General features: G+C 44.5%; 1 non-coding gene and 1 pseudogene across 1 annotated transcript; one reads left to right on the plus strand and one right to left on the minus strand.

Annotated features, from left to right (window-relative positions):
* LOC137336083 (zinc finger protein 850-like) overlaps window positions 1-24568 on the minus strand; it is a 242996-nt pseudogene that overhangs the window by 188041 nt on the left and 30387 nt on the right.
* trnay-gua (transfer RNA tyrosine (anticodon GUA)) lies at window positions 24175-24267 on the plus strand. Its single transcript has 2 exons — window positions 24175-24211; window positions 24232-24267. It is a non-coding gene; the product is annotated as a tRNA-Tyr (tRNA).

Raw genomic sequence — 24568 nt, forward strand, 5'->3', positions numbered from 1 at the left:
ATAGGCTCATTCTACTCAATCTCTCCTCACAGGACAACCCTCGTATCCCAGGAATCAATCGAGTGAACCTTTGTTACAGCCACTCTAAGGCAAGTATATCGTTCCGCAGGTAAGGAGATCAAAACTGTGCACAGTACTCCAGATGCGGTCTCACCAAAGCCCTAAAAATTAGAGCAAGAATTCCTTATCATTGTTCTTCAACCACCTCGCAATAAAGGCCAACATACCATTTGCTTTCCTAATTGCTTGCTGCACCTGCATGTTAACCTTCTGCAATCCGTGTACAAGGACACACAAATCTCTCTGACTATGAACATTTCGTAGTCTATCACCTTTTAAAAGATATTGTGCTTTTCTAATCTTCCTACCAAAGTGAATAACCTCACATTTCCACACTTTATACTTCATTTGCCACCTTCTAGCCCACTCACTTAACCTGTCTACATCACTTTGCATCCTCTTTGCGTCCTCCTCACAGCTTACTTCCCCACCTGGTTTTGTATCGTCAGCAAACTTGGATACATTACACTCGGTTCCCTCATCTAAGTCATTAATATAGATTGTAAATAGCTGAGGCCCAAGCACTGATCTTCACAGCACCTAACTGGTTACAACCTGCCAACACGAAAATGACCTGTTCATTGCGACTTTCTGCTTTATGTACGTCAACAAATCCCCAATCCATGCGAATATATTACCCACAATCCCATGAGCCCTAATCTTGTTTAACATTTTGTGTGGCACCTTGTCGAATGCCTTTTGAAAATCCAAATATTCTACATCCACTGGTGTTCCCATATCTACCCTGCTATCTACACCCTCAAAAGCTCTAATAGAGTTGTCAAACACGATTTCCCTTTCATAAAACCGTGTTCCATGTGCCTAATCATATTATGAGTTTCTAAGTGCCATGTTACCACGCCCCTAGTAATAGATTCTCCCAATTTCCACACTACTATTGTCAGGCTAAATGGGCTGTAGTTCACTGTTTTCTCTCTCCCTCCTTTCTTTAACGGCGGGGTTACATGTGGTACCTTCCAATCCATGGGGACCTTTCTAGAATCCTGGGAACTCTGACTGGCAAATCCAATGCATCCACTTTCTCTGCAGCCACCTCTTTTAAAACCCGAGGAAGTTGGCTATCATGTCCAATGAATTTGTTAGCTTTTCGTCCCATTAATTTCTCCAGTACTTTTTCATTACTAATCTTCATTGCTTTAGGTTCCTCACTCTCATTAGAACCTTGGTTCCCCAATAATTCTGGTATGATTTTTGTGTCTTCTACTGTGAAGACAGATACAAAATACTTGTTTAACGTCTCTGCCATTTCCGTTTTCTGGGACCCATGTTTACTTTCGCTAATCACTTCCTTTATACATACTTGTAGAAGCTCTTACAATCCATTTTTATATTTCTTGCTGGTTTACCCTCATTCTATTTTCTCCCATTTCAACAATTTCTTCGTCATCCTTTGCTGATTTCTAAAAACCCTCCCATTCCTCAGGCTTACTACTCTTTTTGGCAACATTGTAAGCCTCTTTTAACCGAATACTATCATTAATTTCTCCAGTTAACCAAGGTTGCACCACTTTTCCGGTGAAGTTTTTAATCCTCAAGGGAATGTAATTTTGTTGAAGAATTATGAATTATTTCTTTAAATGTTCGCCATTGCTTATCTACCATCATATTTTTAATCTAATTTCCCAAACTACCTAAGCCAACTCACCCCTCATAACTAAGTTATTGGTTTTGTTTAAATTTAAGACCCTAGTTTCGGACTTAACGACATCACTCTCAAACTCAATATGAAATTCTATCATATTATGATCATTCTTCCCCATGGGATCATTTACGATTAGATTACTTATCAAACTTGTCTCATTGCACAATACTAGATCTAAAATAACCTGTTCCATTGTTGGTTCCTCGACATATTGATCTAGAAAACAGGCTCGAATGCATTCCATCAACATAAAACAGCTCATCTTGAGTTGCTAACATGATGTCAACACGATGGGATGAATTACGACGAGAAGACACGACCAGATCTGCCAGGTGAATTAGATGTTTGGTGCAAACACGGAGAATTAATGAAACCAAGACTTTGCTGCAGATCAGGGGGTTGGAAAGAAAGATGCTGGGCATTGAGAGGCGAAGGATTTCGGAGATAGCAGGATGAATGGACAAAAGGATCTCAACTCCATGCTTCTTTTCTACACTGATAAATCGAGAAAAAAATCTCATCTCCGTGCTTCTTTCAGAGAATGAATGTCTTAATGCTCAAGAGATCACTGATCCAAGCCAATTATCTCCACTCGCAATCTCCTTCCAATCTTCCACACGTTGCTTAGCTTTGAAATTGTTCATTTTTCACAGTGGGATTCAATTTAACATAAGACATAAGAAATAGGAGCAGGAGTAGGCCAATCGGCCCCTCGAGCCTGCTCCGCCATTCAATAAGATCATGGCTGATCTGATCCTAACCTCAAATCTAAATTCATGTGCAATTTCCTGCCAGCTCCCCGTAACCCCTAATTCCCTTTACTTCTAGGAAACTGTCTATTTCTGTTTTAAATTTATTTAATGATGGAGCTTCCACAGCTTCCTGGGGCAGCAAATTCCACAGACCTACTACCCTCTGAGTGAAGAAGTTTCTCCTCATCTCAGTTTTGAAAGAGCAGCCCCTTATTCTAAGATTATGCCCCCTCGTTCTAGTTTCACTCATTCTTGGGAACATCCTTACCGCATCCACCCGATCAAGCCCCTTCACAATCTTATATGTTTCAATAAGATCGCCTCTCATTCTTCTGAACTCCAATGAGTAGAGTCCCAATCTACTCAACCTCTCCTCATATGTCCACCCCCTCATCCCCGGGATTAACCGAGTGAACCTTCTTTGTACTGCCTCGAGAGCAAGTAAGTCTTTTCTTAAGTATGGAGACCAAAACTGTATGCAGTATTCCAGGTGCGGTCTCACCAATACCTTATATAACTGCAGCAATACCTCCCTGTTTTTATATTCTATCCCCAGAGCAATAAAAGCCAACATTCCGTTGGCCTTCTTGATCACCTGCTGCACCTGCATACTAACCTTTCGATTTTCTTGCACTCGGACCCCCAGATCCCTTTGTACTGCAGTACTTTCCAGTTTCTCGCCATTAAGATAATAACTTGCTCTCCGATTTTTCCTGCCAAAGTGCATAACCTCACATTTTCCAATATTGTATTGCATCTGCCAAATCTCCGCCCACTCACCCGATTTCCCCTTGTTGGTTTTTTATGTCCTCCTCACTCTCTACTTTCCCTCCCATCTTTGTATATCTGCAAACTTTGATATGTCTCACTCGGTCCCCTCCTCCAAATCGTTAATATAGATTGTAAAGAGTTGGGGACCCAGCACCGACCCCTGCGGAACACTACTGGCTACTGGTTGCCAGTCCGAGAATGTACCATTTATCCCAACTCTCTGCTTCCTGTTAGATAACCAATCCTCCACCCATGCCAGAATATTACCCCCAATCCAGTGATTCTTTATCTTGAGCAATAATCTTTTATGTGGCACCTTATCGAATGCCTTCTGGAAGTCTAAATACACTACTTCCACTGGTTCCCCTTTATCCGCCCTGTACGTTATGCCCTCAAAGAACTCAAGCAAATTTGTCAGCCATGCTGACTTTGTACTATTAAATTATGTTTATCCAAATGTTCCGCTACTGTCTCCTTAATAATAAACTCCAAAATTTTACCCACCACAGATGTTAGGCTAACTGGTCTATAATTTCCAGCCTTCTGCCTACTACCCTTTTTAAATAAGGGTGTTACATTAGCAGTTTTCCAATCTGCCGGGACCTTTGCTGAGTCCAGAGAATTTTGGAAAATTATTACCAAAGCATCCACAATCCCTACTGCCAATTCCCTCAAGACCATAGGATGGAAGCCATCAGGTCCAGGGGATTTATCCGCCTTGAGTCCCATTATTTTACTGAGTACCATCTCTTGAGTGATTTTAATCGTATTTAGCTCCTCCCCCCCGAGAGTCCCCTGTTTGTCCAGTGTTGGGATATTCTTAGTGTCCTCTACCGTAAAGACTGAAACAAAATATTTGTTCAGCATTTTTGCCATCTCCATGTTTCCCACCATTAATTTCCCGGTCTCATCCTCTAAAGGACCTACGTTTGCCTTAGCCACCCTTTTTCTTTTTATATAACTGTAGAAACTCTTGCTATCTGTTTTTATATTTTTTGCTAATTCATTTTCATAATCTATCTTCCCTTTCTTAATCAATCCTTTAGTTACTTTTTGCTGTCTTTTGAAGACTTCCCAATCTACTATCCTCCCACTAAGTTTGCCTACCTAAAATGTCCATGTTTTTATTCGGATACTATCCGTAATTTCTTTACTTAGCCACGGATGGCCGTCATTTCTTTTTTCCTCAGTGGAATATATATTTTTTCAAAGTTGTAAAATAACTCCTTAAATGAACACCACTGTTCATGTACCGTCTTACACTTTAAACTATTTTCCCAGTCCACTTTAATCAATTCCGCTCTCATACCATCATAGTCTCCTTTATTCAAGCTCAGTACGCTTGTTTGAGAACCAACCTTCTCACCCTCTAATTGGATATGGAATGTAACCATGTTATGGTCACTCATTCCAAGGAGATCCTTAACTAGGACATTATTAATTAATCCTGGCTCATTCATTTTAATACCGTGAGTATTAATTTTATCAACAAGCCTCTTGTCCGGCATCTTACCAAGCACCTTTTCACAATCCATCTACACAACATTCCCTTTATCAATGGACTTGAGTTATCTCAAATAATCCATGCTGGCTGTTCTTAATTAATGTGTTTTTCTAACAAATGTTGAAATGTTTGCTCCACCTCATCTGGTTTCATCTGTTTCAAGCCACAACAGAAAGGTCGAGTTTTCTCCTGGAGCTTAAGATAAATTAACTTTTAAAAATGATGCTTCAGACGATGAGGGATATCTGGGCTTAGACCCGCCCATTCAGTGCCGCAACACCAGCCACTCAAACATTGGTTGGAGGACCAACTGTCCGCTCATCCCTCCAGTCAATTTATCATAAGACCATAAGACCATAGAGATAGAAGCAGGAAGAGGTCATTCGGCCCCTTGAGCTTGCTCAGCCATTTAATGAGATCATGGCTGATCTGATTTTTACCTCAACTCCACTTTTCCGCCAGTTCCCCATATCCTTTAACTCCCTTGCTGATCAAAAATTTGTCAATGACTCAGCCTCCATAGTTTTTTGGGTAAAGAATTCCAAAGATTCACGGCCCTCTGGGAGAAGAAATTTCTCCTCAATTCCATCTTAAACGAGCGACCCTTTATTCTGAGACTATGTCCCCTAGTTTTAGATTCCCTCATGCGGGGTAACATCCTCTCAGCATCTACTCTATCGAGTCCCATCAGAATCTTGTATCTTTCAATAAGATCTCCTCTCCTTCTTCGAAACTCCAATGAGTATAGACCCAGCCTGTTCAATCTTTCCTCATAAGACAACCCTTCCATACCCGGAATCAACCGAGTGAACCTTCTCTGAACTGCCTCCAATGCAAGTATGTCCTTCCTTAAATAAGGGCACCAGAACTGTACGCAGTACTCCAGATGTGGTCTCAGCAGCACCTTGTACAGTTGTAGCATGACTTCCCTGCTTTCATACTCCATCCCCCTAGAAATAAACGCCAATATTCTGTTTGCCTTCCGGATTACCTGCTGCACCTTTTTGTTGACTTTTTGTGTTTCATGCAAGAGGACCGCCAGAACATAGAGTCATAGAGTCATAGAATTATACAGCACGGATAGAGGACCTTCGGCCCATCGTGTCCGCGCCGGCCATCAAGCCCTGTCTAATCTAATCCCATATTCCAGCATTTGGTCCGTAGCCTTGTATGCTATGGCATTTCAAGTGCTCATCCAAATGCTTCTTGAATGTTGTGAGGGTTCCTGCCTCCACAACCCTTTCAGGCAGTGAGTTCCAGACTCCAACCACCCTCTGGGTGAAAAAGTTCTTTCTCAAATCCCCTCTAAACCTCCCACCTTTTACCTTGAATCTATGCCCCCTTGTTATAGAACCCTCAACGAAGGGAAAAAGCTCCTTCGTATCCATCCTATCTGTGCCCCTCATAATTTTGTACACCTCAATCATGTCCCCCCTCAGCCTCCTCTGCTCCAAGGAAAACAAACCCAATCTTCCCAGTCTCTCTTCATAGCTGAAGCGCTCCAGCCCTGGTAACATCCTGGTGAATCTCCTCTGCACCCTCTCCAAAGCGATCACATCCTTCCTGTAGTGTGGCGACCAGAACTGCACACAGTACTCCAGCTGTGGCCTAACCAGTGTTTTATACAGCTCCATCATAACCTCCTTGCTCTTATATTCTATGCCTCAGCTAATAAAGGCAAGTATCCCATATGCCTTCTTTACCACCTTATCTAACTGTTCCGCCGCCTTCAGGGATCTGTGAACTTGCACACCAAGATCCCTCTGACCCTCGGTCTGACCTAGGGTCCTCCCATTCACGGGAGGAGCGTGTTCGGAGCAGGTAAGAGGATCGGAGCAAGAGGCTCAATAAACCCCGGGGCCCGGGTCGGGCTCAGGCCCAGGCTCAGGCTTTACAAACCCCGAGTGCGGCCCCAGACCCGAATGCATTCCCTTGCCTTGTCAGTCCCTCCAAAGTGCTCCACCTCGCACTTTTCCGGGTTAAATTCCATTTGCCACTGTTCCGCCCATCTGACCATCCCATCTATATCGTCCTGCAGACTGAGGCTATCCTCCTCGCTATTTACCACCCTACCAATTTTTGTATCATCAGCGAACTTACTGATCATACCTTTTACATTCATATCCAAGTCGTTAATGTAGACCACAAACAGCAAGGGTCCCAGCACCGATCCCTGTGGTACCCCACTGGCCACAGGCTTCCAGTCACAAAAACAACCTTCGACCATCACCCTCTGCCTTCTGCCACTAAGCATTTTGGAATATTTCTCCATTCAAATAATATTTTGCTTTTTATTTCTTCCTCCCAAAGTGGATGAATTCACATTTTCCCACATTATATTCCATCTGCCAAATTTTTGCCCATTCGCTTAACCTGTCAGCATCCCTTCGCAGACACTTTGTGTCCTCATCGCAACTTGCTTTTCCACCTATCTTTGTGTCATCAGCAAATTTGGCCACAAGACACTTTGTTCCTTCATCCAAGTCATTGATATATATTGGAAATAGTTGAGGCCCCAGCACTGATCCCTGCGGCACCCCACTAGTTATTGGAAATTCCTATAAATTTACGCTCCTCCTATTGGTGCGGAACTCTCCTTAATCAACAGGGCGGGGTTAATGGTGAGACTGGCAAACTGAGGTGCAGTTGGAAAATAAACCTTAATTGAACCCGTCAGTTGCAATATTTAATAAAACAAATTTAATAAAAGTTACCGAAAAAAATATTTTATGGAGTTCACCAAAGTGGGGGGTGGGTGGGCGCGTCAACGCTGTGTGTTTGTGCCGGTTAAAATGGCACCAAGGGCTGGGGTTTCAGTTTATTTTCTAATCCTTGGTCCAAACGCGCTCTCCCTGCTTCCAATCGATTTCCTTTTCGGCCAGATATTAAGATCATCAATGGAGGCTGCATCTCCCAGCATGCTGCGCTATATAGATTGTGCCCTATCTGAATCAGTGGAGCACAGTGGGCAGGCGCAGTAGTGACTCATTATCGGGCAGTGTGTCCTGAGCATGCGCGGTCAGTCGAGGCTGCGGGAGGAGCGCGTTCGGTGCAGTTGAGAGGATCGGAGCAAGAGGATCAATAAACCCCGGGGCCCGGGTCCGGGCTCAGGCCCAGGCTCAGGCTTCACAAACCCCGAGTGCGGCCCCAGACCCGAATATAAAACAGTGAACATTATCCCCCCCTCACCACCCGCCGGTTTCCGGTTTCTCCCGTTTCGCTCCGGACCAACTCTCAACAAAAGGCCGCGGACCCGCGCATGCGCGGTGTAAACTGGGAATTCTCAGGGAGCGTCTGTCAATGAAGGAGAAATGGTGATCGGTCAGGGAGCGTCTGTCAATGAAGGAGAAATGGTGATCGGTCAGGGAGCGTCTGTAAATGAAGGAGCAACGGTGATCAGTCAGGGAGCGTCTTTAAATGAAGGAGCAATGGTGCTCGGTCAGGGAGCGTCTTTAAATGAAGGAGAAATGGTGATCTCTGCATCTTTCGTCATCCAGGGATCTCGAGCTTTGGAGGCCGTTCCATTCCTCCTCGTGGGAATCTGCCTACTCTCTACCCAAAGCAACTCCTCCTTGAAGGCCTCCCATTATTCAATTACTGTTCTGCCTGCCAAATTTTGATCCCAATCCACCTGGACAAGATCCCTTTTTAACTCACTGAAATTATCCCTCCTTCATTCAAGTATTTTCACATTTGTTTGCTCCTTGTCCTTTTCCGAACTATTCTAACCCTAATTAGATTATGATCACTGCTGCCCCACTGAAACATGCTCCACCTGCCCCACTTCATTCTCCACACCCAGCCCACTGCTGTACTCACATTCACTCTCTCATACTCACTCTCTCACATTCACTCTCTCACATTCACATTCACTCTCTCATACTCACTCTCTCACATTCACTCTCTCACGCTCACTCTCTCACATTCACTCTCACCCTCTGTCACATTCACTCTGTCACGCTCTCTCACCCTTTTGCTCATGGTTTTGGGACACCGAATGGTGATGCGATGGGTTTGGATTTCAGCACAGGGAGGAGGGACAGTGTGTGGGACGGGGATCTTTAGAGGAACAAGAGAGGAAAGAATGTTCCATAGAAACTAGAATTGTCTGTTCTGAATTTGCATCCTCTATTTACAGTGATAACTTTTATAACCTCCTTTTACAGGGTATGAGACGGGGAGGAATTGCGGAGGGAAACTCAAACCAAAGATCACGTCAAATCTGACAGTCACTCGATTCATCAGGATCTGAATATCATCGGCCTCTGTTCTGTCTGTGGGAGAAGATTTCAAACAACAGTGTCAGCGGAAAAGCACCGAGTGAGAGTGTTCCAGTGCACTGACTGTGGAAAGAGCTTTTGCCAGTTACACAGCCTGAAAAATCACCGCACCATTCACAGCGGGGAGAAACCGTACACGTGTTGTGTGTGTGGACGAGGCTTCAACTGATTGTCCAACCTGGAGAGATACAAGGACACCCTCACCACGGAGAAACCGTGGAAATGTGGGGACTGTGGGAAGGGATTCAATTACCCGTCAGAGCTGGAAACTCATCGACACAGTCACACTGGGGAGAGGCCATTCACCTGCTCCATGTGTAAGAAGAGATTCACTCAGTCATCCAACCTGCTGAGACACCAGCGAGTTCACACTGATGAGAGACCTTTTAAATGTTCTGACTGTGAGAGGAGCTTTAAAAGCAAAATTAATCTGCTGAGACATCAAAGCGCTCACACTGGGGAGAGGCCGTTCTCCTGTTCCTTGTATAAGAAAAGATTTACTCGATCATCCCACCTGATGGCACACCAGCGAGTTCACACTGAGGAGAGGCCATTCTCCTGCTCTGTGTGTGGGAAGAGATTCACTCAGTCCTCCACCCTGCTGATACACCAGCGAGTTCACACTGAGGAGAGGCCGTTCTCCTGCTCTGTGTGTGGGAAGAGATTCACTCAGTCATCCAACCTGCTGATACACCAGCGACTTCACTCAGATGAGAGACCTTTTAAATGTTCCGTCTGTGAGAAGAGGTTTAAAAGCAAAATTAATCTGCTGACGCACAAACACACTCACACTGGGGAGAGGCCATTCTCCTGCTCCGTGTGTAAGAAGAGATTTACTCGGTCATCCCACCTGCTGAGACACCAGCGAGTTCACACTGATGAGAGACCTTTTAAATGTTCTGACTGTGAGATGAGGTTTAAAAGCAAAAGGAATCTGCTGACACACCAACGTACTCACCCTGGGGAGAGACTTTTTAAATGTTCTGACTGTGAGAAGGGCTTTAAAAGCACAAATGATCTGCTGAAACACCAACACACTCACACTGGGGAGAGACTGTTCACCTGCTCTGTGTGTGGGAAGGGATTCACTCAGTCATCACACGTGCTGAGACACCAGCGAGTTCACATATGACTGCAGGGGTTGGATTCTGCTGTTAATCCCTTCCAGGACTGAACCATGTTCATTCTGACAGTTGGGGTTTGTTTCTGCTGATGTTAATAACCCCTATAAGTGGGCTGGAGTTTAATTTTCTGGATACATGTTAAATAAATCAGCTTAGTTTCAAACACCTTCTTGTCGATTTTGGTCTTCAACACCTGCGTGTTTAGCATCACCTGACTGGAGCTCAGAAAGGACAATCTGGGGGGAGGATCGTCCGGTGGGAACAGAACTTCAGCCTGGACACAGTCCTTCAGGGCCACACTGAGAGGGGCAAACGGCACTTTGGTCTTTCTTGTCTCTCTTTCCTGACAGCAAAGTTGCCGTGCGTGTTAATCTTGAGGCGTGTAAGAAATGGGTCCCAGCCGCTCCCTTTTATGGTTCAGGGCTCCTAGGAACGGAACAGAAGGGTCCTGTACAATGGTGTTTTTGAGTCAGGAAGAGCAAGAACAATGTGTAATGATTAACCCATTAACAGATATAATTTAGTATAATTACAATCAATAGTAGAAGTACAATGAAATGTACTATGAATCAATGTGTCTATAAATGTAAACTGTACTGTGTATTAATATATTATGAACCATGTAACGTGTATTCAATCAGAAAGTGCTGGTGGGCCGAGAAGGATGCATGATGGTTATTATAGTCAAGTTTGCAGTTAAAACTAATAGGATGCTGACAACATTAAAGTGGGAAGTAACAGACTGTGGGGAAATCAGAGGCACTAAGGGAGGATGTGCTGGAATAGCATAATGTCTAAAAGACGTAGATAACTGGGACTGAAGGTTAATTAAATCAAGGTGTCACACAGGCTTAGGCCTCTCTATCTCGAGCCTCCACAAGCGAGTGAATAGAAGTCTGTTTATACAAATGGTTCTGTGAAGGCTGGCAATGTAAACTCTAAGATAAGGTTCTGTTAAGTCTGTAACAAGGCACGGATGGTACCAGGAGTTATGCTTGGAATGTAACTTCTGAAGGTTGAGAGACATGAATAATGGTGAGGCTGAGAGATGTGGATGTGATAGTGAACTTCCACATAGACTGAAAAAGGGGATAAGAAGAGACCTCAAAATCTGAGGAAGGCGCACAAGATTCTGGCAAGGAAGAAGAGAACTCTTCAGTCAACAGATCACAGCGAGAGAGAGAGAGAGAGAGAGAGAGACCGCACCGTAGTCACTTGGAGGGATACTTCCGAGGTTTCAAGGAACAGACTGTGACTTTTTCTCTTTTTTAAGTATCACCTTTTTTGTACTAATTGTGATGTGCTTAATAAATCTGTTTTGCCTTCAACCACAATACCAGTACCAGTGGTGATCTTGCTGTTGTCCGGAACCAGTCCTTAGATTGGATTAGATTATAATCCTGAAAATATGGTTTAAATCCTACAATTGACGACCACGAAGGGACTATTCCTGACAACAGCCAAAACCTGGTATTACTGGATATAGGGTAACCAGAGAACCATGGAAAAGATGCAGCACAGAAGGGGGCCATTCGGCCCATCGTGTCCGCGTCGGCTCGAAGAACAACCAGTTGCCCATTCTAATCCCACCTTCCAGCACCTGGTCCATAGCCCTGCAGCTTACAGCACTTTAGGTGCAGGTACAGGTACTTTTTAAAAGAGTTGAGGGTCCCTGCCTCTACCACCAATTCAGGCAGGGAATTCCAAACACCCACCACCCTCTGGGTAAAAAAGTTTTTCCTCATGTCCCCTCTAATCCTTCTGCCAATCATCTTAAATCTATGTCCTCTAGTTCTTGACCTCTCCACTAGGGGAAACAGATACTTCCTGTCTACTCAATCCAGTCCCCTCATCATTTTGTAAAACTCAATCAAGTCTCCCCTCAGCCTCCTTTGCTCCAAGAAAAACAACCCCAGCCTATCCAATCTCTCCTCATAGCTGCAATTTACAAACCCTGGCAACATTCTTCTAAATCTTCCCTGCACTCTCTCCAGAGCAATTACATCCTTCCTGTAATGTGGTGACCAGAACTTCTCACAATATTCCAGCTGTGGCCTTACCAGCATTTTATACAATTCCATCATTACATCCCTGCTTATGTATTCTATACCTTGGCTGATAACGGAGAGCATTCCATATGCCTTCTTCACAACCTTATCTACCTGTACTGCCGCATTCAGGGACCTGTGCACATGCACTCCATGGTATCTCACTTCCTCTCCCCCTCTCAATATATTCCCGTTTACTGCGTATTCCCTTTTACCGTTTGCCCTCCCTAAGTGCATTATCTCACACTTCTCCAGGTTGAACTGCATTTGCCACTTTTCCGCCCATTCCACTAACCCATTCATATCTTCTTGGAGTCTGCAGCTATCCTCTTCACTATCAGCTACACGGTCAATTTGTGTGTCGTCTGCAATTTGCTAATCATGCCCCCTACATTCAAGTCCAAATCATTAATGTATACCACAAACAGCAAGGGACCCAACACTGTGCCCTGCGGCACACCACTGGAAATGGACTTCCATTCGCAAAGACATCCATCGAATTATAAGCTTTGTTTCCTGTTACTGAGCCAATTTTGGATCGAATTCACCACATTTCCCTGTATCCAATGGGCTTTTACCTTTCTGACCAGTCTGCCACGTGGGACCTTGTCAAATGCCTTACTACAATCCATGTAGACAACATCCAACAGCACGACCCTCATCAATCCTCCTTGTCACTTCCTCAAAGAATTCAATCAGATTTGTAAGGCATAACCTTCCCTGAACAAATCCATGCTGACTATCCCTGATTAAACCATGCCTTTCCAAGTGACAGTTTATCCCATCTCTCAGTATTGATTCGAATAGTTTGCCCACCACCGAGGTAAGACTGACCGGCCAATAATTGTTCAGCCTTTCCCTCGTATCCTTTTTAAACCATGGTACTACGTTTGCAGTCTTCCAGTCCTCCGGTACCTCCCCTGTATCTAGTGAGGATTGGAAAGTGATCCTCAGAGCATCCGCTATTTCCTCCCTGGCTTCCTTCAATAGCCGAGGAAACAATCCATCCGGCCCTGGTGACTTATCAACTTTCAAGGATTCCAGTCCCTCTAGTACTTCCTCTCTCGTTATGTTTACCTTATCCAATATTTCACAACTCTCCTCTTCAACTACTACGTCCAGATCATCCTGTTCCTTTGTGAATACGGAGACAAAATATTCATTTAAATCCCTACCCACATCCTCTGCTTCTACACACAAGTTACCCTTATCATCCCTGATAGGTCCCACCTTTTCCTTCGCTATCCTCTTGTTCTTAATGTACTGATAAAACATGTTTGGGTTTTCTTTAATCTTACCAGCTAATATTTTTTCATGCCCTCCCTTTGCTTTCCTTATTTCCTTTTTTACGTCATCCCTGTACTTTCCATACTCCCCTAGGCTTTCTGTCGTATTTTGTTTTCTGTGACAGTCATATGCTTTCTTTTTCTGCTTTATCTTGCCCTGTATACTTCTAGACAACCAGGGGGCTCTAAATTTGGCAGTGTCACCCTTTTCTTTGAGGGGACGTGTCTGCATTGCACCCATAGAATTTCACTTTTTAGTGCCTCCCACTGGCTTGCCACTGATTTCTCCTCAAGTAGTTGTGTCCAGTCCACTTCTGCCAAATCACCTCTTCGAGCTGTAAAATTTGCCTTCCCCAAATTTAAAACGTTTACTCCTGATTTAACTTTGTCCTTTTCCATAATAATGCTAAAACTACCTGAATTATGGTCACTATCCCCAATATAGTCACCCACTGTCACTTCACCCACTTGTCCATCTTCATTTCCCATCTAGACTAAATCAAGAATTGCATCCCCTCTTGTTGGGCTTGTCACGTACTGGCTAAAAAAGTTCTCCTGGACACCGATCAAGAATTTTGCGCCCTCTGTGCCCCTCACGCTGTTTGAATCCCAGTTGATGTTAGGATAGTTGAAGTCCCCGACTATTATTGCCCTCTTGTTTTTGCACTCAGAAATTTGCCGACATATTTGTTCTTCTATCTCTCTTTTGCTATTCGGGGGTCGATAGTACACGCCTAGTAGTGTGATAGCCCCTTTTTTATTTCTTAAATCAACCCATATGGCCTCAATTGATGATCCATTTAGCATATCACCCCTCCTCACAACTGTAATTGACTCTTTAACCAATAATGCTACCACCATCCATTTTATCACCCACTCTATCCTGCCTGAAAACTCAATAGCCTGCGAAACAATCCAATATTGAGCTGCCAATTATCCCCCTCTTTTACCCAGGTTTCCATTAAAGCAATGATATCATGCCGCCATGTGTCTATCTGTGCCCTCAGCTCATAGAACCATAGAAACATAGAATAAATACAGCACAGAAGAGGGCCATTCGGCCCATCGTGTCCGCGCCGGCTCGAAGAACAATGAGGTGCCCATTCTAATCCCACCTTCCAGCACCCAGTCCGTAGACCTGCAGCTTACAGCACTTTAGGTGCAGGTCCAGGTACTTTTAAATGAGTTGAGGGTCCCTGCCTCTCCCACCAATTCGGGCACTGAATTCCATACACCCACCACCCTCTGGGTAAAAAGTTTTTCCTCATGTCCCCGATAATCCTTCGGCCAATCAGTTTAAATCTATGTCCTCCAGTTCTTGAACTCTCCGCTAGGGGAAACAGGTACTTCCTGTCTACTTTATCTCGGCCCCTCATAATTTTGTACACTATTGATGTCACCCCATCTGCTTTGTTTGTAATACTCCTTGCATTGAAGTATATGCCATTTAACCCCGTCAAATTCCTGTGCTGAACACTATTTAACCTTTGCTGCTTTTGCCTTTCTGAGTCGCTAACTACGAAACTAACTGCTTTTCTACTTCCCGTTTCCTGGTCTGAATTTGTCCTATCTTTACCTGCCCTTTGCTACCCATTCCTCTGCGATATAGCTTAAACCGTCACCAACAGAACTAGCAAAAGCCCCCACGAGGATATTGGTCCCGGTTCTGCTTGGGTGCAACCCGTCTCACAAGGTGGGATGAAAAAGTGAATCCCTTCACACACAGGGAGCAGGTGAACAGTCTCTCCCCAGTGTGAGTGCGTTGGTGTTTCAGCAGATCATTTGTGCTTTGAAAGCCCTCTCACAGTCAAAACATTTAAAGGTCTCTCCCCAGTGTGAACTCGCTGGTGTGACAGAAGGTGGGATGACTGAGTAAATCTCTTCTTACACATGGAGCAGGTGAACGTGCTCTCTGAAGTGTGAGTGCGTTGGTCTCTCAGCAATTCGTTTCCACTTTTAAAGCTCTTCTCACAGTCAGAACATTTAATGGGTCTCTCATCAGAGTGAACTCGCTGGTGTGACAGAAGGTGGGATGACCGAGTGAATCTCTTCTTACACACGGAGCAGGTGAACGGTCTCTCCCCAGTGTGAGTGCGCTGGTGTCTCCATAGTTCGTTTCTGCTTTTAAAGCTCTTCTCACAGTCACTGAGTTAAAAGGTCTCTCCCCAGTGTGAACAAGTTGATGTCTGACAAGGTGGGATGAATGAGTGAATCCCTTCCCACACACGGAGCAGGTGAACAGTCTCTCCCCAGTGTGAGTGCGTTGCTGTTTCAGCAGATCATTTGTGCTTTTAAAGCCCTTCTCACTGTCAGAACATTTAAAAGGTCTCTCTCCAGAGTGAACTCGCTGGTGTGACAGAAGGTGGGATGACCGAGTGAATCTCTACTTACACACGGAACAGGTGAACAGTCTCTCCCCAGTGTGAGTGCGTTGGTGTCTCCACAGTTCGTTTCTGCTTTTAAAGCTCTTCTCACAGTCAGAACATTTCAAAGGTCTCTCCCCAGAGTGAACTAGCTGGTGCATTAGCAGTTCAGATGAAATAATGAATCCCTTCCCACACATGGAGCAGATGAACGGCCTCTCCCCAGTGTGAGTGCGTTGGTGTTTCAGCAGATTACATTTGCTTTTAAACCTCTTCTCACAGTCAGAACATTTGAAAGGTCTATTATCGGAATGAACTCGCTGGTGTCTCAGCAGGTTGGATGACCGAGTGAATCTCTTCTCACACATGGAGCAGGAGAACCGCCTCTCCCCAGTTTGAGTGCGCTGGTGTATCAGGAGGCTGTATGTCAGAGTGAATCCCTTCCCACACACGGAGCAGATGAACTGCCTCTCCCCAGTGTGACTGCGTCAATGAGTTTCCAGCTCTGACGGGTAATTGAATCCCTTCCCACAGTCCCCACATTTCCATGGTTTCTACGTGGTGGGGGTGTCCTTGTGTTTCTCCAGGTTGGATGATCAGTTGAAGCCTCGTCCACACACAGAACACGTGTACGGTTTCTCCCCGCTCTGAATGGTGCGGTGTTTTTTCAGGCTGTGTAACTGGTGAAAGCTCTTTCCACAGTCAGTGCACTGGAACACTCTCACTCGGGTGTGTGTGTCTCGGTGCTTTTCCTTTCACACTGATGTTTGAAATCTTCTCCCACAGATAGAACAGATGAACATTTCTCCTTCCACATTCAAAGACCGATGATATTCAGGTCCTGATGAATCGAGTGACTCTGTCAGATCTTGACGTGGTCTTTGGTTTGAGTTTCCCGTCTGCACATCCTCCCCTTCCAATACCCTGTAAAATGAATTTACAAAAGTCATCACTGAAAGTACAGGATGGAAATTCAGAACAGGCTAATCCAGTTGCTATGGAATATTCTTTCCTCTCTTGTTCCCCCAAAGCTATAAATACCCGTCCCACACACTCTCCCTCCTCCCGGTGCTGAAATCCAAACCCATCGCATCATCTTTCAGTGGTCCTAAACCATGAGTGAAAGGGTGAGAGAGCGTGAGAGAGTGAATGTGAGAGAGTGAATGTGAGAGAGTGAATGTGAGAGGGTGAATGTGAGAGGGTGAATGTGAGAGAGTGAGTGTAAGTACAGCAGTGGGCTCGGTGTGGAGAATGAAGTGGGGCAGGTGGAGCATGTTTCAATGGGGCAGCAGTGATCATAATCTCATTAGGTTTAGAATAGTTACGGAAAAGGAAAAGGAACAAACAAATGTGAAAATACTTAACTGGAGGAGGGCTAATTCCAGTGAGTTAAAAAGGGATCTTGTCCAGGTGGATTGGAATCAAAAATTGGCAACAAAACAGTAATTGAATAATGGGAGGCCTTGAAGGAGGAGTTGGTTCGGGTACAGAGCAGACAGATCCCCACGGGAGAGAAAGGAAGGGCATCCAAAGCTAGAGCTCCCTGGATGACTAAAGAGATAGAGATTAAAATGAAACAGAAAGAGGAGGCTTATGACAAATTTAAGGTTCATAATACAGTAGTGAACCAGGCTGAACAAAGAAAGTACAGAGGAGATCTAAAAAAGGGAATAAGAGGTGCAAAGAGAGATTATGAGAATAGATTGGTGGTTAACATAAAAGGGAATCCAAAAGTCTTTTATAAACATATAAATAGTAAAGGGGGAGTCAGAGGAAGGGTGGGGTCGATTTGGGACAAAAAAGGAGATCTTCTTGTGGAGGCAGAGGGCATGGCTGAGGCACTAAATGAATACTTTACATCCGTCTTCACCAGAGAAGAGGATTCTGCCATTGTAACAGTTAAGGAGGAGGTAGTAGTGATATTGGTGACGATAAAAATAGGTAAAGAGGAGGTACTTAAAAGATTGGCAGTGCTCAAAGTAAAAAAGTCTTTCGGTCCAGATGGCTCGCCTCCGAGATTACTGAGGGAAGTCAGGGTGACGATACCGGATTCGTTACTCTTAGTCTGGTTCAGCAAAAACTGAAAGCGAATACACTTGAAAGTTTTAACACAATTTATTAGCTGCAGCTGACCCTATCGATAGAATTGATTTCAACTCTTGACAGAGTCTGGTCAATCTCATAGAACAGGCAATTTACACAGTCAAAGTTCACACAATTATACATTTTCAGAGTGGGGAGGGACATGAGTAGCAAGGGGTTAAAACCAATCATAAGCTGAGTCTGGGCAAGCCATACTTACTGACATAATGACCGACCACTCACAGGTGATACCTGTTCATACGTAGGTCACAGGAAAGGGAGTCTCACTTATCTCAGGCCTGGGATGTTTTTCGACCTTGTCCGAAATAAGGATCCATTCATTAGGTAGCTGCAAAACAACACTCCCTACACCTGCTTACCCCAGAATTCAGCTTATCATATCGCTTTGCTTGATTCATAATAAAGCATACATTTTCATACAGGAAATTAATAACATAAAAGAATGGTCAAGGATAAGCTCATTTGAAAAGCTCATTGTTCTAATTCTAGTTAGCAAGGGTGTAGATAGCGGAGGCTCTGATCACAATCTTCCAATCCTCATTGGATATGGGAGTGGTGTCTGAGGACTGGAGGATTGCAAGTGTTACACCCCTGTTCAAAATTGTGGGAGAGGGATAAACCCGGCAATTACAGCCCAGTCAGCCTAACGTCGGTGGTGGGAAACTTCTAGAGGCCAGAATCCGGGACAAAATTAATTCTCACTTGGAAGAACGTGGGTTAATAAATGACAGTCAATATAGATTTGTTAAAAGTAAAATCATGTCTGTCTAATTTGATTGAGTATTTCAAAGAAATAACGGAGAGGGTTGATGAGGGTAGTGCACTCGATGTTGTGTGCATGGACATTTAAAAGGCGTTTGGTAAAGTACCACCTAATGGAACTGTTAGTAAAATTGAAGCCCATGGGAGCATGGATACAAAATTTGCTGCCAGACAATGTGGAGATCAGTGGTGATCCATTGTTTTACAGACTGGAAGGAAGTATACAGTGATGTTGAACAGGCGTTGGTATTAGGACCATGACTCTTTTTGAGATATATTAATCACCTAGACATGTAACCAGTGGGCTGCCGCAATGATCAGTGCTTGGGCCTCAGCTATTTACAATATATATCAATGAGTTAGATGATGGAACTGAGTGTAATGTATCCAAGTTTGCTGATGATATCATGCTAGGTGGGAAAGTAAGCTGTGAGGAGAACACAAAGAGTCTGGAAAGGGATATAGACAGGTTAAGTGAATGGGCAAGTAGGTTGTAGATAGAGTATTATGTGGGGAAATGTGAGGTTATTCACTTTGGTAGGAAGAATAGAAAAACAGAATACTTTTTAAATGGTGAGAAAATATTAAATGTTCGTGTTCAGAGAAATTAAGGTGCCCTCGTACAAAAAACACAAAGTTAACTTGCTGGTACAGCAAGCAACCAGGAAGGCAAATGGAAAGTTAGAATTTATTGCAAGGGGGTTGGAGTTGCTCCCTGACCGATCACTATTTGTCCTTTATTTACAGACGCTCTCTGACCGATCACTGTTTCTCCTTCATTTTCAGATGCTCCCTGACCCATCACCATTTCTCCTTCATTTAAAGACGCCCCCTCACCGAACACCATTTCTCCTTCATTTACAGACGCTCCCTGACCGATCACCATTTCTCCCTCATTTACAGACACTCCCTGACAGATCACCATTTCTCCTTCATTTACAGACGCTCCCTCACCGATCACCATTTCTCATTCATTTACAGACATACCCTGACCGATCACCATTTCTCCTACATTTACAGATGCTCCCTGACCGGTCATTTCTCCTTAATTTTCAGACGCTCCCTGACCGATCACCATTTCTCCTACATTTACAGACGCTCCCTGACCGGTCACCATTTCTCCTACATTTACAGACGCTCCCTGACCGGTCACCATTTCTCCTACATTTACAGACGCTCCCTGACCGGTCACCATTTCTCCTTCATTTAAAGACACTCCCTGACCGATCACCATTTCTCCTACATTTACAGACGCTCCCTGACCGGTCACCATTTCTCCTTCATTTACAGACACTCCCTGACCGGTCACCATTTCTCCTTCATTTAAAGACACTCCCTGAACGATCACCATTTCTCCTACATTTACAGACGCTCCCTGACCGGTCACCATTTCTCCTTCATTTACAGACACTCCCTGACCGATCACCATTTCTCCTACATTTACAGACGCTCCCTGACCGGTCACCATTTCTCCTTCATTTACAGACGCTCCCTGAACGATCACCTTTTCTCCTTCATTTACAGACGCTCCCTGATTCGATTTGTCACGAGGTTTGACGCTGACACTGCGCATGCTCGGATGCCGCGGGCCGTTTGTTGAGTTTACGGTCTGATCTAAACCGGAGCCCCCGGAGTGTAGAGAGAGAGAGGAGAATGTTCACTGTTTGATATTCGGGCCCGGGGCCGCACTCGGGGTTTGTGAAGCCCCCGCCCCCTCCCCCGGGGTTTATTAACCCGCTCCCCCCGCCCATCTCTTACCTGTTGCGGACACGATCTCTGCCTCACTCCCCGCCCGCCGCGCATGCTCAGCTCACACTGCCCGGGTGATTGACGGGAGCTCCGGACCAATAGGAAGAGCGGAGAGGGACTGGAGGACCGAGCGGGCGGTTGGTCCTCCAACCAATGGGAGTGTGTGAGGGGCGGGACTTGCGGCACCGAGTGGGCGTGGCTGAGCCCGGATCTCCCTCATTGGCTGAAACTCTGCCTCATTTTTGAAAGCTGATTGGTGTGAAACTCTTGGGGAAAACTGGCCCTTTGTGTTGTGGAGAAAAACCGATGGAACCGTGTGGGTGGAGCAAAGATTTCAACATTGGGAATCAAATGGATTAATTCAGGACAGACAGCAGGGATTATTGGAGGAAATAACACAGTGTGGGGATAAAATGCAATGGAGGTTGTGAAGATGGATTGTTAAAAAGTGTTTGAGAAGATGCCGGACAGGAGGCTTGTTGATCAGATTAAAGCTCACGGTATTAAAGGGAGTGGGTCAGTGTGGATGGGAAGTTGGATAAAGGGCAGAGTAGTGGATAATGGATGTTTTTCAGACTGTGGGGATGTAAACAGTGGTGACCCCCAGGGGCAGTGTTGGGACCATTGCTCTTCTCAGTACAGAGAAATGACCTGGGCTTGGGTACAAGGGCATAAGATCAACATTTCCTGACAACACCAACATAGGGAGCATTAAAAACAGTGAAGAGGAACGTTAGGAACAGGAGTAGGGCGTTCAGCCCCTCGAGCCTGTTCTGCCATTCAGTGAGATTGGTGTCAGTGAGTATGGGGATTGGTTATTATCAGACAGGATAAGATTGGTGGCATTGACTGTAGAGTTGGTTTATATCAGACTGGAGGTGATTGGTGTCAGTGACTGGGTTCAGGAACTGGAATTAGCCATTTAGCCCCTGAAGTCTACTCGGTCGTTCAACTGGATCAGGACTAATCTGTGTCACAACTCCATTTACTTGTCTTTGCTCCATATCCCTTGCAACCCTCACACAACACAAATCTATCAATCTCAATATTGAAAATTTCAATTACCCCCAGCATCCACAGCCTTTCAGGGAAATGAGTTTATAATTTCCACTACCCTTTGTGGAAAAATTGCCACCTTATTTTGCTCTTAAATGATCTAGCTCTAATTTTAAGTTTATCAAGTCGGTGGCAGATGGAGTACAACGTGGGGAAATGTGGAAATTATTCACTTTGGTAGGAAGAATAGAAAAGCAGAATATTTTTAAAAGGTGAGAGTCTAAGAAATGTTCAAGTTCAGAGGGATTTGGGTGTCCTTGTACACGGATCACAGAAAGTTAACATGCAGGTACAGCAAACAATTAGGAAAGCAAACCATATGTTGGCCTTTATTGCAAGTGGGTTGGAGAATAAGAGTAAGGAAGTCTTGCTGAAATTATATAGGGCTTTGGTGAGACCACATCTGGAGTACTATGCATAGTTTTGGTCTCCTTACCTGAAGAAGGATATACTTGATTCGAGGGGGTGCAACGAATGTTCACTAGATTGATTCCTGGAATGAGAGGGTTGTTGTATGAGGAGAGATTGAGTAGAATGGCCCTATATTCTCTGGAGTTTAGACGAATGAGAGCTGAACTCATTGAAACGTCTAAAATTCTTAGAATGCTTGACAGGGTAGATGCTGAGAGGCTGTTTCCCCTTGCTGGAGAGCCGAGAACTAGTGAGCAGAGTCTCAAGATAAGTGATCGGCCATTTAGGACTGAGATAAGGAAAACTTTCTTCACTCAGAGGGTTGTGAATCTTTGCAATTCTCTACCTCAGAGGGCTGTGGATGCTCAGTCATTGAGTATATTCAAGAATGAGATCGAGAAATTTTTGGACACCAAGGGAATCAAGGAATCGGAAAGGAAAGTGGAGTTAAGATAGAAGATCAGCCATGTACTTACTGATTGGCAAAGCAGCCTCGAGGGTCCATATGGCCCACTCCTGCTCCTGTTTCTTCTGCCCTCTTGTTCTGCATTCCCCCTCCAGAATAAATCATTTCTCTGTATCTACATTATTGTATACCTTTATTATTTTAAACATCTCGATGAGATCACATCTCAATGTTTCAAACTCATTGGAATAAAAACCAAGTTTATGCCACCTATCCTCATAATTTAATCCTTTCAACCCTGGCGTCATTCTGGTGAATCTACATTGTACCTTTTAAAAGGCCGATTTATCTCTCCTGAGGTTCGGTGCCCTGTTCTCCAGATGGGGTCTGACCAAGGTTCTTTACAACTGAAGCATCACTTCTGTATTCCAACCCCACTCAACATAAAGATCAACATTCAATTAGACTTGTTGATTATTGTCAAGATTTGTAAGGTATTTGCAAAGGATTCGTGGGGATCTTAGATTTGGGATTTTTCTTCATTCTGTCCACTAAAGGATTTAGACAACATACTTACTCCTGTAAATATAGAAATGGATTATTGGTCCGTGATGTGTTTACTTGTTTGTATTTTGTTAAATACATTTGCAGAGTGGATTTAAATTTAAGACGAGATTCCCAGGCCTGATGCTCTATTCACAAATCGAAGGTGAGAGAAATGCTGTTGGACACACGATAAGTCCAGTAGCTGAAAGTGATTCACAGACTGGGTTATGTGTTTAGTGATCCCGGGTACATTACCGATAACTTCCCTGGATCCCAAGGCTGGAAAAGGCACTCAGGAAGGACCGGGGAACTGGGACTTGGCCATGAGAGTAATTGAAGGAATGAGAACTGAAATAATTTACAGTGAGAAAGGAGAAAAGGCATAATAATCGGTAATTAGGACATCAATTAGTCTCTTATCTTGATTTCAGCAAGTATTTGATCCATTCTGTTTGAAACAAAGTTGATTTATTTGACATTTATCCAGAATATTGAATTTCATCCCAGTTATAGCGGTTATTAACATCAGCAGAATCAAATCCCAACTGCCAGAATGAAGTTCTGCTGCTGAAACCCTCATCCCAGCCTTTGTTTACCTCCAGACTCGACTATTCCATTGCTCTCAAGGTCCGGCCTTCCACTTTACACCCTCCGTAAACTTGAACCCACAATCTCCAGATCAATAATCAGTCACATTATTCATTGTGTCACTGGCCCAGGCTGTGGAGAACACGGAGCAGCTCACACTCCCACAGAGCTGCGGTATGAGGAGGTACCGAGTCAGCCTCAGTCATGAGCACTGGAATCCACGAGTCCGGGTGTGTCAAAGGTGCACGGTGAACAATCACCAAAGTGAAACATTTTTGCCTCTTCCCTTCGATACCTCAGCTGGTCAAGTGACAAGACTGTCGCGGAAAATAAGACAAAGTCATTCTTATATCATTTGTTCAATTCCTGCTCGAAGGAGTACGCGTGCTTTTGCAATAAGCAGCAATTAGTTCAAGGTCGCTCTCTTAACTTTACAGGCACCTGACAGATTAACATGTTGCCATGAAGGCACAGGACGCCTCTTTTCCTTTCTCAAACTTTAAAACTTTTTGTGTCTGCCCAAACAAGGCTGTTTTGCCTCTGCTCACCAGCAGGGAGCGCTTTTGAGCAGCAAAACTTCAAAACACTCAGCTCTCGCTTTCAGGTGAAAGAAGTCTTCGATCAGCACTGGACTCCACGAGTCTGAACATGTCAACAGGCGCACGGTGAATAATCACCACAGACATCAATTTCTATCACTTCCCTTCGATAGCTCAGCTGGTAGAGCGGAGCACTGTAGTGAATTAAACAATTGAAGTAATCCTTAGGTCGCTGGTTCAATTCCGGCTCGAAGGAGTGAGTGTGCTTTTGGAATAAGCAGCAATTACCTAAAGGTCGCTCTCTGAACTTGACAGGCACCTCCCAGATTAACATGTTGCCACTGAGTCACAGGACACCACTTTTCCTTTCTCAAACATGAAAGCTTTCTGTTTCTGCCCAAGCACGGCTGTTTCACTCGAGCATTTGCCTCTGCTCACCAGCAGGGAGTGCCTTTGAGCAGCAACACTTCATATCGCCCTCAATTTCAGGCAAAAAGGTCTTCGATCAGTCAGTCAGTCAGGGCTCACGCTGCTCCCTCAAGCTCGGGCGGCTGTTG

Source organism: Heptranchias perlo, chromosome 20 (genome assembly GCF_035084215.1).
Source record: "Heptranchias perlo isolate sHepPer1 chromosome 20, sHepPer1.hap1, whole genome shotgun sequence".
Classification (NCBI taxonomy): domain Eukaryota; kingdom Metazoa; phylum Chordata; class Chondrichthyes; order Hexanchiformes; family Hexanchidae; genus Heptranchias; species Heptranchias perlo.